Genomic DNA, 15,280 nt, shown 5'->3' with positions numbered 1-15,280 from the left:
GGGTCCAATGTTAACAAAAGCTTGTCTTGAACCGAGTCGGGTGGACATTTGATTTCGGGAGTCGGAGGCAAATCCGAAAACGTGTCGTGTAGGTGGTCGGAGAATTGGAGATCTACCTCTGCGAAGAAACCACACTCGCTATCGTCGAGATGAATAATGTCTATCGAACTGGGATCAAACCATTCGAATCCCCCGTAAGGAAGTTTCTGAACCATGGCATGTCCGTAGAGATTATTAACGTCGGCGTAGAAGATGTAATTCGATGCTCGATTTGAATCGTAATCTTCTTTCATGTGTACGTTATTAGCTTTTGCATGTCTCTGTACGCATTGCACCATTCCACCTCGTATCCCTCTTTCGATGAAAAGTAACATGTCAACGTCCGATATCAGTTCCAGCTTGACCTTTGTCTGGAATAACATTGCCGACCACGCTAATCCCGGTAGACTGTAGAAATTCGCTGGATCTAATTTATAAATATTCGTTGCCGTTTTCCTGAACGCTTGAAAAACATCCGCGAGTATCGTCACGTCTAATTTTAAGTATGCGTCGTGGTAGTCTCCGAGTGTCCTACATTCTAATTTCTCCCACATGAGTTGCGCGTGTTGGTATTCTTCGTCCGTGATTCCTTTCTCTCTGAGTCTGCTGTAAAATTCTCTTGGAAGTGGAAGAGCGTCGTCGTTAAATTTAGAACCATCACTAACATATTCGTAAGGATAAACCCCTTTACGTCTAACGAGTTCTATGTCTACGTTGGGAAAACTAGCTCTAGTTATTTTAAATTGATCGTCGGTGAGTTTGTTCGCTAAAGCATCCAGACTTGCAGAGAGAAATCTATACGAATCCAGGAAGCGCATCTCGATTGTATTTTTCGTTCCCGGAATCGACACTTGCTTGCTGAGACTAATGTAGCGTTCTTCATTCTCGGCCAAGACACCTATACGTTACGGATCGTAGCCAAGATGTCTCACCAGGTGGTGAAAATCATATCCGCTTCCGTTGTGAAAGAATATGGGGATGAATTTAGGTTTCTGGATTTTAAGATTGCACGTGTTGCAAATTCCACCTATGTAGTTTCCGCTGAAATGATCGTGGTGGAATATTTTTTTGTTCTCATCAGTGAAACTTTGATCACATACCGGACACACCTCAGTGGAATTGTAATTTTGAAGTTCATTTTCAGTTAAAGGTGCCATCGGTTTTGATGTAAGCAGCACGCTACCAATTATCTCAACCTCCTCCACCATTTTTTCCAGGAAGTGTTCGATTACTTTTGGCCCGCGGTATATATATGCTTCATTTATTTTATCACGTCGCACAACAACATAGCCGAAACTATTAGGTTGATGAAGCTAGTACGGCGTTGTGGAGGAAAGTTCGGGATCCGGTTCGCAGTAGGAGAGTGGTTTGAGGAACGCCTCGAAATCTGCGACGATGATTGCGGGATGTTCTAACAATGCCTTGTGCATTTTGAATTCTTCGACTTCGTTCGTTTCGGGCATCAACATTCTAGCCGGTCTGTTGTCACCGCAATAAATTTTATGTTCAGCAAGTTTCTCGATAGCAATTTGACGACTATGAAGATTTTGATGATCATGTCGGTCACGATCGTCGAACGTGGTTAGGCATCTCGGGCAAACTTCGATGTAATGTACATACTTGGTAGTTTGACTTCTGACCAAGCGTGATAGAGAATGAATAAGACAGTAATGGTGAACACTGTCGTTTGAAATTAGAAGAAGATTAATCACACTAGCATCGTCATCGTCGATATCGCTTATCCTGACGGGATGCACGAGATATTTATCTGACGTGAAGGAATATACATTAATAGCGATACGTTTTCCTGCACGATTTTCAAACTTTGTTATATCCGACAATGTCACCGGGTATTCGATGCCAGACATTGCATTTTTCAGTTGAGGTTCAAGCTGCTTGTAATGATAAACCCGTTCTGGATTATTTTTGCAATAAACAGGATGCAGTGCAGCCAATATACACCAAAGGAAACACTTGTTATCGCTGTTCTGTATATTTAACACAGCCCTCTTGTGTTGAATGTTCGGTGGAAGAGGAACGTAGCTGGATGCGCGAAGAGGCGAGAATTGGTTCACGTAAACGGATAACGTGTGAGGACTTCCACACAGAGACCATCCCGACCCTTTAGCCTCGAAATCGTCGTGTTTCTTAACCAGCTCATTGGTAACTTTATAATAGCAGTTGTCTAAATTTTCGACGTCAGCAAAATAAAGAGTCTGGTTTTTTGTACGATGAGAAAAAATACTCGTTGTGCCATCAACTTTCTCGTATTCAGAAAACAGAACAACGTATACTTTTATAGAGTTGTTTTCAAGTTTATCTTTTAAAATATTTAGTACAGATGTTTTCGTTTCATCCAAGAAACTAAGGATGTCACGGCCTGGTTCGGACTTAATTGAAAAATCCTGGAGTTGGTCGTTGAATGCAGATCTAATTGGTTTGCGTTCATTAGATAATTTAATTTGCTTGGAAGTGGAAGCTTCCGTTTCTGTATCATCGATTTTCCTTTTCGATGCTTGTCCGGTCGATGGTTTGCAAATTTTGAGGTGTTTACTTAAATTTGCAATGCTGATCATCTTTCCGCATCGAGCACAAGGCTTAGAAGGTAACGAACGATTTAAACTCGAAGCTGTTTCGCTACATCTTGCCCTGTGTACCGATAAATTGTTCCTTGAGATTAGCTTCCCACAAGTAACACATTCAGTTTTATCATTTTTACGATTGAAACTAGTGGTGGATGCCATTGCTTTTTCGAAAATCACAGAAATCAAAAAGTCTAGTATATAGCGATACAATTTTCAGGTATGTTATTTATATAGAATTTCTTGAGGTGAAATAGAAAATGCACGATCACGTCAAAATTCAATCTGGTCGAAATTACTATGAAAAACCACGTGAAACACCTTTGAACTTGAAATAATAGATGGTATGTAGCTTCAAAGAAAGTTAAATACCTATTTTTTTTTACAAAAACGAGGAGCGCTGCGACAGGACGTCCGTACTCTTCGGCTGCTCTCACGAGACTGACTGATCTGCCGTGTATGTCGTCTTTTATAATAAAAGCGCGGACCGTATTGAAAACACCTGTAATAATTAACCAATCAGAAGACGCCACGTTAGATATGACTCATCGCATTACGTCATAACTTGTTGCAACATGTTGTGTAATAGTTTACTCCCTTATAGTTAATACAACGAAGGGCATTAGATATGAGTCATCACAATATTACGTAATAACTTGTCGCGCAATCAGAAGATATGAGTCATCACATTACGTATTTTTTAACTAATCATAAAACACACAAAAAAAAAGTTACTCGAAAACTAGCTAAATTTACTCAAGCTTTTAATTTTCATGAACACACAATGTCAAGAGCATCTACCTCTAGCGCAGGTTGCTTGTTGCTGATAAATTACAACTTACAGACTGATAAGAGCTTATGCAAGAGCACAATATTAATTATTAGTTTTCAGTTGTAATTAATTTTTAAAAAAAAACAAACAATTAATTACATGTTAGGTGATAATAACCAAGTGCAAAAAGCATTGTACACACAAACAAAGCACCACTCAGTTTCACAAAACATCTATAACAGATGGTAGATAGTTACATGGTTCTATCACCGAGTTCAGATGTTTACTCATTGATGACTCCGTCGTTGTCGTCTATCAAAAACCTAAGTACCTTGGAAACAGTGAGAGTTATCGAAAAATCTCCCCTTGTCGATTTTTTTTTTGGTGATGTAGAGTACGCGTAGAAAGGTCGGGTTTAGTGCGTCGGTCGAGTCTCGGTGTCCTCTGTCCACCCATACCAAAATAAACATAGGTCGTCATGGAACCAATCGAAAATTTTTTACCAAGTCCACAGCGTTAAAAAAATCTTAAATTGCAAATATCTCGAAAATGGTAAGAGTTATCGAAAAAATATATCGAAAAACACCCCCATCCCGGTAGCAAAGCTACCCCCCCTGTCGATTTTGGAGGTGTAGAATACGTGTACCAAGTTTTGGTGGTCCTGGGGTCAAGGGTTAAGATGTTAGCCCACCCGCCAAAACTTTGATCACTCGTAACTTTTGAACAAATAGTCGTAGAAAAGTCGGGTTTAGTGCGTTGGTCGAGTCTCGGTGTCCTCTGTCCTCCCATACCAAAATGAACATAGGTCGTCATGGAACCAATTTTTTTCATCAATCGAAATTTTTTTCCAAGTCCTGCGTTAAATTGCAAATATCTCGAATTTTTGACAAACAGAGGTGTACCATAGGACCTTTGAGAGAGAAAATAAAACACGTGAAACTCTACAGAGGTGTGGTTATCTAACCGCAGCCGTTAGAACCTTTTACTTTTTTGGTTGGGCACCACGCACTCCTGGCGAGGTTATAGGGGCCAGGAATCCTAAAAAACAACAATTATTATTATTTGTTTGTTTGCTTGCGTCACAATACGGAAATAATGAGAGACACGCGCGCGCGCGCGTGTGTGTGGCACATCGTTTCCCGAGAAAGGTTTACAAAGGTCACGATATATATAAACATTGGTCCCCGGGACTTGGAAAATTACGATAAGGTGCACTCATCCTTGAAGGATGAGAGGATGAGAGTGCATCTTTCACTCATCACTGCTTTTCTGCGCCGTGAAACATCGTCAGCGTAATAAATGAGGCGCGGAAAGTGGAGAGAAAGTGAGTTTTTGAGGTTTTTGTGGTCGTTTGGTCAAGAAATCAGAATTGCGGTGGGAATGACATTTGTGACACTACTCTAACTTATGCTCGGAAATCCAAAATGGCGACCGGAAGTGGGGTTATCTTGGAAACGGTAAGACTTAGCAAGAATCTGTTTGCGGATTCATCATGTACACCTATACGTGAGAAAAAGTATGAATAGAACCTATGTTCGGAAATCCAAAATGGCGACCGGAAGTGGGGTTATCTTGGAAACGGTAAGACCTAGGAAAAATTTGTTTGCGGATTCATCATGTACGCCTATACGTGAGAAAAAGTGTGAATAGAACCTATGTTCGGAAATCCAAAATGGCGACAGGAAGTGGGGTTATCTTGGAAACGGTAAGACCTAGGAAAAATTTGTTTGCGGATTCATCACGTACGCCTATATGTGAGTAAAGTATGAAAAGAACCTATGTTCGGAAATCCAAAATGGCGACCGGAAGTGAGGTTATCTTGGAAACGGTGAGACTTAGGAAAAATCTGTTTGAGGATTCATCATGTACACCTATACGTGAGAAAAAGTATGAAAAGAACCTATGCTCGGAAATCCAAAATGGCGACCGGAAGTGGGATTATCTTGGAAACGGCAAGATTTAGGAAAAATCTGTTTTGGGATTCATCATGTACACCTATACGTAAGAAAAAGTATGAATAGAACCACTAGTGTCCGGAAGTCATGCGGGTTTGGACGTGACGACGCAGTTCAATAACATAGGTTAGACCAAGAAAAAAAACCTTGGTGATTTTATTTCGAGTAAGGTGTTGGCAACACTGCGAGAAAATGAGGCTTATGCCTTACAACAGCAAACCATTAAGTCGAGCCTCACCGAGCCTCACTTCGAGCCTCACTTTCGGTTGCAGAACTGTCTTTATGGTCCTACTCTAAAGTAGGTCAAAGCACGTAGAGGCTCTCGTGTAGTTAGCACGAAAAAAAAATGAATAGGTTAAGATATATCATGTAAGATCGTGGCATTCGTACCAAGTATGAGTGGGAAAAAAGGGAAATTTCACTGAAACATCGCTAAACGCTAAAACATCGATAAAAAATTGTCAAAATATGTCAAAAACTGATATTCAATTGATAAAAAAAGAGGCTACAAATGCATACCTACTAAGTATGAGTGGGAAAAAAGGGAAATTTTACTAAAACATCGCTAAACGCTAAAACATCGACAAAAAATTGTCAAAATATGTCAAAAACTGATATTCAATTGATAAAAAAAAGAGGCTACAAATGCATACCTACTAAGTATGACTTTGAAACGCTCCAATTACACTACTGAGGTGTTCCGTAGAGAAAATTATAATTTAAACATGTCCAATGATGATTTTCTTAAATTATACGAGGCCTATACACCTTACAAAAGAGTTACAACCGGGAATACCGACATGTATTACTCACCAGATGAATTTAAACTAGAGAGACCGATGTTTGTCATCAACACCTCAAAACGCAAACAGGTTGTGGTTAATGACAGGACAAATATTAAAATTATCTGTGAATTCCTTGATACGCTGCCTGTCGACACCATATGTAGTGTTATTCTTATAGGTGAAAAATCATATGTTTATGACGTAAGAAACGAAAGAGTCACAGAGCAATTCTAGACCTTCTCACAATGCATTGTTTTAGTATTAGATATATGAGTTGAGCCTGGTTTTTAATTAAAATAATCAGCATATTCCAGGTCAACATATTAACATAACAGTAAAAATACTCTGAACAAGTATTTAAGCATATATTACAGTGTACTACTGTGTAAGCAAAAGGGCTATATTTTTAGCAGGCTTATAGACAACAGACTGGCAGATGCAGCTTTTGTACACATGGCCAAATCAGTCTGTTGAGGGTTCTTCATTTGTACACTAGAATTCGAGATTCTTTGGATTTGACAGTGTACACTGTAGCACACTTGGGCAATTAACTCATATGTTCATCTTGACATAGTTTTAAGTATAGCCATATCTTTCTGTTAATCATATGAGCTCTTCATTTCTATGATTTTTTGTCCACATTCTATGGTATTTACTACTACTGTAGAGCTTTGTGTTTTGTTGTGTTAGAATAACATTGTGTACTTTTATTAATGACAACGTTGTTACGTTATTCAGTTTAGTGTCGTTAGATTTGTGATTGATCCGTTGTGACTAGTTTGTGTTGTGTTCAACGCATTATTTTTGTGTTTGAGACAGCAGCGAGCGAAAACTACAAGATGCCTACGTGTTTCGTACCCGGCTGTAGATCTGGATATGACCGCTGTTCTTCAGGTAGTAGACATTTTTTTAGGCCACCTAAAATGGAAATAATTTCTCAAATTTGGAGAGTGTCATAATTGCTATGTGTGATATTAATTTCTCCACTGACCTTTTAGTGAAAGTAGATTCGTTCATAGTGGATGGCGAAACAGTAGAAATTCCACGACAAAGGTGGAAATTAAAACCAGAAGCAGTTCCTCATATATTTCCTAATCTTTCCCAAATACCTCTCTAAGACAGTTACGAAGCGAAAATCTCCCATGAAAAGGCAATCCTTGCGGACAGATGATAATGAAGAAAGTACTCGTCGCAATGTATCATTACGCTTAACAGTACAGAATGATTTGCTTCACACTGCGGATGCTAGCAATACAATAGCATTGCTAAAGAAAAACTTAAGAATCAGGAACGCAATTTAATTTGAACACAGAATAAACTAAAGGTCGCACAGGCTAAAATAAATTTGCTTGAAAAAGGTGTTAAAGATGCTAAATTAAAGACAATGGTCACAGAGTCAAAACACTTTGTTTCCCTTAGCAAAAATAAAAAAATTGTAATTGATACAATCTTAAAGAAATGCCAACTGAAAAATAAGACAGGAATGAGATACAGTTCTGAGTTTATACTGGATTCTCTTCTTTTAAAAAATAATTCCCCAAAGGGGTATAGACACTGTTCGCATCACGATTGCTACCTTTCCCTTCTAAAGCTCACTTGAGAAAATTTGTGAAGGGTCTTAAATGTCCCATGCAATCGACGCTGTAACACATTTCGTAGCGAGAAGAATGAGAATGAGGGTAAAGGAATGCTGATTTTTGATGAAGTTAAACTTAGGGAAGCAATTCAGTTTAACTCGAATTCCTTAAAAATAGGCGGCTTTGTTGATTTGGGAAATCTTACTCGAGACGAAAGCAAGAATCAATTAGCAGATCATGCTCTAGTTTTTATGATTGTTCCTTTTCTGTATAATTGGATTTAACCCATAGCAGTATATGGTAGCAGGAATGTCACCCCTGGTGACATTCTCACAAAAATACTTATCCAGGTTATCATACATTTGGAAAAAGCAGGGGTCAGAATTATTGGTTTTACATCTGACGGTAGCCAATCTAACAAAAAGTTATGGAAATGCTTAGGAATTTCCGGGAACAGAAACAATTTTAAGTGCTCTATACCCAATCCAGCTGACTCTAGTAGAAGGCTTTGGGCATTTTCAGACGCACTACATATATTTAAAAGCATAAAGAATAACTTCCATGATAAAGTGCAGGTGTACTATAATGGTGATATTGTTGATTATTCATTTTACAGAAAAGTGTATGAACATGATTCATCTACTGAATTTTCCGTTATGAAAGCTTGCTACAAAGTGAGCTCTGCTCATTTGGATCCTAATTCATTCCAACGAATGAATGTAAGACTCGCACTGCAGTTGTTCAGCAGATCTGTGGCTAATGGAATAAAATGTTATCGGAGTATTAATGCAGAGGGGTTAGAAGGCAGTGAAACAACGGCAAATTTCACAAGGGACCTAAACTGCCTGGTTGAGGCATTACATTCATTCACTCCTGCACAGGCACTATATAAAGAATCACAAGCATACAACTTTAATAAAATGGAATGCTGTGCTTAGAGATAATCGAAATTCCTTCGCTTCAGAAAAAAACGCTAGAGTCCTTAAGAGTGACTTTAGAAAGTACTTTAGAAGTGTCCGAATATTTGTGGAAGAACAATTACAAGTACGTTTTGACAGGAAAATTTAATCAAGATCACCTAGAAGACCATTTTGGTATATTGCGGTCGTTTACTTGTAATGAGCATCCCTCCACTGTGGATTTTCTGCACTTACATATGCTGCAATCAATTTACGTACCAGCAAAATTTGCTTTATTTTCGGGCGGAAACTGTGAATACAGGACTGAATCTCCTCTGACGTGTTTTGTTTATCAAATGCGAACTCTGGCAAGAGCAACCGAAAAGAAAAATATTTCCGTGAAGAAGCAAACTGAAAATAAAATAAGGGAAAAAAATTCCATTGTTGAAGATGAAATACAAACACTGGACTGGGAAAACAACATACCGAACTTAAATGAACAAAGTGTTGGTAAGGAATACTTGGTGTATCATTTGGCAAGATACATAGTGCGGTATATTTCAAAAGTGACGGATTGTAAACTGTGTACAACTTTTCTGCACGGGGAACCAAATTACGATAATCCAAGACTATGGTTCGGTCGACGGCTGTAAATAACATACCTATGCATCGAAAATATGATGTGCTGTTACGAGTGGAAGAAGTTGTTGCAGAAACATTATCATGTGCTAATAGTTTATGGGATGATATATTTTTTGAGTGTTTGGACAATTTAAATATAATTGCTGTAAAAACTTCGCAATAAGGATGCTGTGAAAATCATGTGCTGGGTACGCTACCTAAACTCGTATTTCACTATCTGAAATGTCAATTTTTCTTCCGCACCAAGGAGATAAGTAAGGAATTAAGTGCCTCGAAGACAGCAAAATAATCTCGGAAATTCTCCAAACTATCCAGCTGCTGAGCTCTTCTCCAAACGTAAGTAACATGCATTTTTGTTTCTTATGTAGTTAGTTATGTAAGCAACGAAAGCATCTTCCGCGCCGTCTCAAACGTCACCACTGCCATCTAGGCGGTGGACCACGGCAACTCAGGGAGTGCTCACACTATTCCTTCTAAACGCTCTGCTACTAGTATAAGTGTATGTTATGTATTTATTCGATTATCTCACATAAAGAGTGGGGGACTGTGGAAGGGTGATTTTTCTTTGTCATCATTAATTTGCACAGCACTGTATCTGTGAGTGTGATTGTGTGTGCTCGTATCTATAGGTTATATTACCATTCTTATATGCATTTTTCTTTGTATTTTTTATTTCTCTATAATTTGTACATATTTTTTCTTGCTTTCTTTCTTTTTCAATATTTTAATTATTTCACATTCAATTTTTTTTGTAAATATTTATTTATTTATTTTATTTATTTCGTCTTCTTTTACATGGCGAAGTTAAGGCTGTGGAGCCTTTTCTTCCACTTGACCATGTTTACAAAAAAAACTGAATATGAAATAATTAAAATATTGAAAAAAAGAAAGAAAAAAATATAAAAATTACAGAGAAATAAAAAATACAAAGAAAAATTACATATAAGAAAGGTAATCTAACCTATAGATACGGGCACACACACTCACACACACACATACATATTTTTGCCCTTACACACGTACAAGCAAATACATAACACTACACTAACTAAAGCCCAGTCCAATATTACACATACTTAAATTACAGTCCAAAACGATATACGATAATTCATCTTAACTAGGGTCAAGTGGAAGAAAAGACTCCACAGCCTTAACTTCGACATGTAAAAGAAGACGAAATAAATAAATAAATAAATATAAATAAATACATTCTTTGAAAAGTAATAATAATTCTAAGGAATTTTAAAGGTACACCTCTATGGTACGGCTAAATGATCGGGCAAGAAATTTTATGTTAATTGCGCAGTACTTCCACATTCATGGTAAACACCAACAAATACTGCTGTTTCACTACATCTAACACGGATGATCTTTCATCTTCCTCGCCGTTACCTCATTTCTGCAGGTTTCATTTTTGTTATTACCGGTAGTATTTCATACTCTCGGTCTCGATTACTTCAAACATACCTGAACGTTATTTATCTACTTCATTATTTATAGATTATCAGAATCGAAATTAGAATCATAAAGATAAATCGTCAGTGTCAACTTTGAACCTGTGCGCCGTAATTTCACATATTTAGGCGAATTCAGTTTTCCGAGGTTCTAAGAGTTGAAACAAGACGCCAGCCTCATAGATCAGTCCCTGGGCACGATTGTCGTTTGGTGCCTCCCTTTCCCCCGCACTACTAAGCACCGACATTTCATGTGCGTCTTTCGATACTTTCTTCTTATGCTATGGTTTATGATAATTGCATATTACAAATTGTGAAATGATAAAACAAAGAAAAGCTCAGTAAATAAAACAACAACAACAATAATATACTAGCCCTTGGTGCCGTCCCTTTATCATCATCGCAATTATCCAAAGTTGGCTAAAAGATGACGCTAAATAACAGAAATTGAATAAAATATATCAAAAAATACGTGTTAAATTTGAAGATCAGTAATGCCGGCGAATGGCAAATCTGTCATAAAACTACCAACAATAACAGCGGCGCAGCTTAGCGACCATTTTATTTTTGGAAATGGTTTGCTTTCCTAGAAACTCCTCTATCACTCTCCAGTAGTCGGGGTATCAACCCATCTCATGGTAGGTGTAAAGAAAATCCACCCACTGTTTATAAGTTAGACTGTAAATATTTTTTTCCACCAGAATACTTACGATCGGCAGGAAATTTGAACACCAGACCTTGAATATAGTAGTTACTGTTTTTAATATACGAAGATAAAACAATACTGGTTCGTCTAGAGAACAATCCAATCAACGTTCGTCTAATATCACTAAGGTAGCCAGGCTAGGCTACTCAAGCTCTAAGCCTCGAACCCCTGTCCCTTAGTAATTTCAACGTTCTGAAATATTACATGCAGATATTCTGAAAATATACAGTTTCATTTCATGCAATGTACAAAGAGAAATGGCATCCTTTAAATTAACAGTTCCTGTCACAACGTTTCACACAGCTGTAGGATAACATGTCACACAAGCCTGCGTTCAATCAAGCGACACGGATATTTCACGCCGCCTAAAGCAAAATATTCACTGTGCATGCGCGAACAACAGGCCAGGGCAACACGATGCACGGTATGAAAGAGACCTCAGTCCGAGGGACACACAAGCAACAGACAACACAAGCTGAATGGTTGATTGCATTTATTACTGAGAGCCAGTTACCAATAGACTTTTGTCGCTTGTCGCGTGTTGCTTCGATATGAAGTCTCCCTAAAAGTAAGCACCTTTTGAAGCACAGTACGAATACTTAGTAGGTAAACAGTAGTGACAAAATATATGTAATGATCTTTAATATATATATATATATATATATATATATATATATATATATATATATATATATATATATATATATATATATATATATATATATACACACACAACATTGCCTATAAATCTGCACCCTAATCATAACTTATTAAACATATCAAAACATATTTTTTCATTCATCAATTTTTTACTCTTACAATAACCTCTCATTATTACAAAACCAATTTTTGTATTTTCCATCTAATATCTTATTCTATTTAGCTCTTGCCAGTAGGCACTCTATCTTCTTATGTACATATTTTTTCTTGGCCTCTATCTCATGAGACTTATCATTCATTAATTTCCTCAAGTATCTCATCCAACTAGTTTTCATTTCCGAACTTCTACATAGGAGTTGTAGCTTTCATGGCGACGTCAAACGAACAGGAGTTCTCGGGATACCAACCATGTTAAATCGGCGTTAGCTTCCATCGCATACATTGCTCTCATCTTCAGGGATGAGATGTTGTTGCTATGTATGTGCTCGAAACGTTGGAAGCTAACGCCGATTTAATCTGGCTGATACACCTGTTCTACCCTTCTACATGTTAAATTGAAACAACAATCATTCGTAATCATTAAATAGGGAGGCTTTCTAATATTAATAATTTGAATTACATCCCCATTAAAAATTGAGCATCCTCGATAGCGCAGTGGTAGCGTCGTTGCCTTGTAATCAAAAGATCCCGGGTTCCATGCCTGACCCAGTCCCGATTAGCTTTACTGTGCATAAAGTGGACTTAAAACACCAAATCAATTATAACACCATGAAGCCTTGTTTCCATGATTATGAAAAAATATAAATATGCTGACCAAGGCAGTAATTTATTTTATTAAAAACATAAACTAAACGTAACGTTTCAACCTTCTAGCAAGGTCTTCATCAGACTCTGTATCAAGTACAAAAGTAACAAGATACACAAAAAGGGCATTATATATACACACAAACTTCACTCCCTCCAGACTATTGGAAAGTTGTTCTGGAACATTCTAGCAGGTGGCTTTCACTTTCCAACTGTACTTTCACCTAAAAGGCTAAACATAATTACTTTCATATAGAATGTGAAGAGATATTCATATAGAATATCTCACGCTCTTTTTCCTTTATTTTTATCCCTTCTCGTCTCCCCTTTCTCTCTTGTCCTTTCCACTCTTTCTAACACTTTCTTCCATTCTTTGTTTAACTTCAGTCCCCCATTCCAGTTCATTGTGTCTTCTTCACCTTTCTTCTCTATTTCCTTGGCTTCCTTCCATTTTCTCACTAACATTCTCTTCTCCCTTCCTATATTTTGGAACCCTTGGAAAAGAAATTAAAGAAAATTATTGAAGTGTTAGTAACACAGCAAGAAAGCAGAGTAGTTAAGAACAGTGAGCAAGTAGTAGACCTCATAAAAGGACTTAAGTTAAATGAGATGAACTCGACAATGTTTAGCTTAGATGTAAAAAGTATGTTCCCAAGCATCAAGAGGGGACACGTTTTGGACATTATTAAAAAGATAATGGGAAAGGAAATTATAGGAGAATGGGATAGTGAAAGGGTAGTGAAGGCGCTGGAAACCATTTGGAATAACGGTTACAGTATAATGGGAGATAAAATAATGTTAATGAATGAAGGACTGAATATAGGTTCTAGCCTAAGCCCAGCATTGGCTGAATTGGTTATGAATGAATGGGAAGAGAAAGTGATAGAAAAAGGAGGTGACAAAATAATTCTGTTTTGAAGATATGTGGACGATTGTTTTGGCATATGGAAGGGAACAAAGAGGCAGCTCGACATTTTGCCAAATAAATTCAAGATGAAGAAAGAGGGATTTTATTGGAACTTGAAATAGAAGAAGAAGGCAAGTTAAGCTACCTTGATATATTGATGAAAAGGAAGAGAGGAGAAGAAATTGAAACAGCTTGGCATCAGAAGAAGTGTGCAGCAGGGGTTTTCTGCCACAAAAGTAGTGACGTAAGTGAGGGGACAAAAATAAATTTCATAAAGAATATGGAGGACAGAATAACGAAAATATGCACGAAGGAAGGTGAAAAAGAAGGCTAAATAAATAGCCTATGGAAGCAGCTGGAAAAGAATGGCTATGAGAAGCAGGATAGACTAGACATAAACAGAAGAAGGAAGAAAAGAGGAAGGGGAGAATTGGAAGAGAAAGAAAAAGATGAAGAGAAAGAAAAAGAGAGAAGGTTTGGAATAAGGAGTATGGGGAAGACCACGGAAAAGATATGCAAAGTGCTTAGGAAAGCGGGCATTAAAACTTACAGGAAGGGAGGAAGAAGCATCTTAGGAATAGCGAAGAATGCAAACAAGAAAAAGGAAAACAGAGAAGAGGAAGAGGAAGGGATTATCTACGAAGTAAAATGTAAAGAATGTCAGAGTGTGTACATAGGAGAAACAAAAAAAGAGACTGAAAGATAGGTTGAAACAACATAGGGATGATGTACGACTTAAGAGAGAGAGAAATGCGATATTTAAACACACGAGAGAAACAGGACATGACATAGAGTGGGATGAGGCTAAGCAGATAGGAAGGGAGAAGAGAATGTAAGTGAGAAAATGGAAGGAAGCCAAGGAAATAGAGAAGAAAGGTGAAGAAGACACAATGAACTGGAATGGGGGACTGAAGTTAAACAAAGAATGGAAGAAAGTGTTAGAAAGAGTGGAAAGGACAAGAGAGAAAGAGGAGAGGAGAAGGGATAAAAATAAAGGAAAAAGAGCGTGAGATATTCTATATGAATATCTCTTCACATTCTATATGAAAGTAATTATGTTTAGCCTTTTAGGTGAAAGTACAGTTGGAAAGTGAAAGCCACCTGCTAGAATGTTCCAGAACAACTTTCTAATAGTCTGGAGGGAGTGAAGTTTGTGTGTATATATAATGCCCTTTTTGTGTATCTTGTTACTTTTGTACTTGATACAGAGTCTGATGAAGACCTTGCTAGAAGGTTGAAACGTTACGTTTAGTTTATGTTTTTAATAAAATAAATTACTGCCTTGGTCAGCATATTTATATTATTTCATAACCAAATCAATAAATAATTAGGAATTAATTTTATAATTTTATATTGAATTTCGGGTCAAAGATTCAATATGCTAACCTCCATTATTAATTCAATGCCTAGAGAATTATAAAAAAATTGGGGGGGAGTTGTATTTATACACACGAACGCTCGGGAGCCAAAATAAGTTTACAACCTGCAAATCGGGTTT

This window comes from Lepisma saccharinum, chromosome 29 (genome assembly GCF_977018435.1).
Source record: "Lepisma saccharinum chromosome 29, izLepSacc3.1, whole genome shotgun sequence".
In the NCBI taxonomy this organism is placed as follows: Eukaryota; Metazoa; Arthropoda; class Insecta; order Zygentoma; family Lepismatidae; genus Lepisma; species Lepisma saccharinum.
This window is presented reverse-complemented; position numbering follows the sequence as displayed.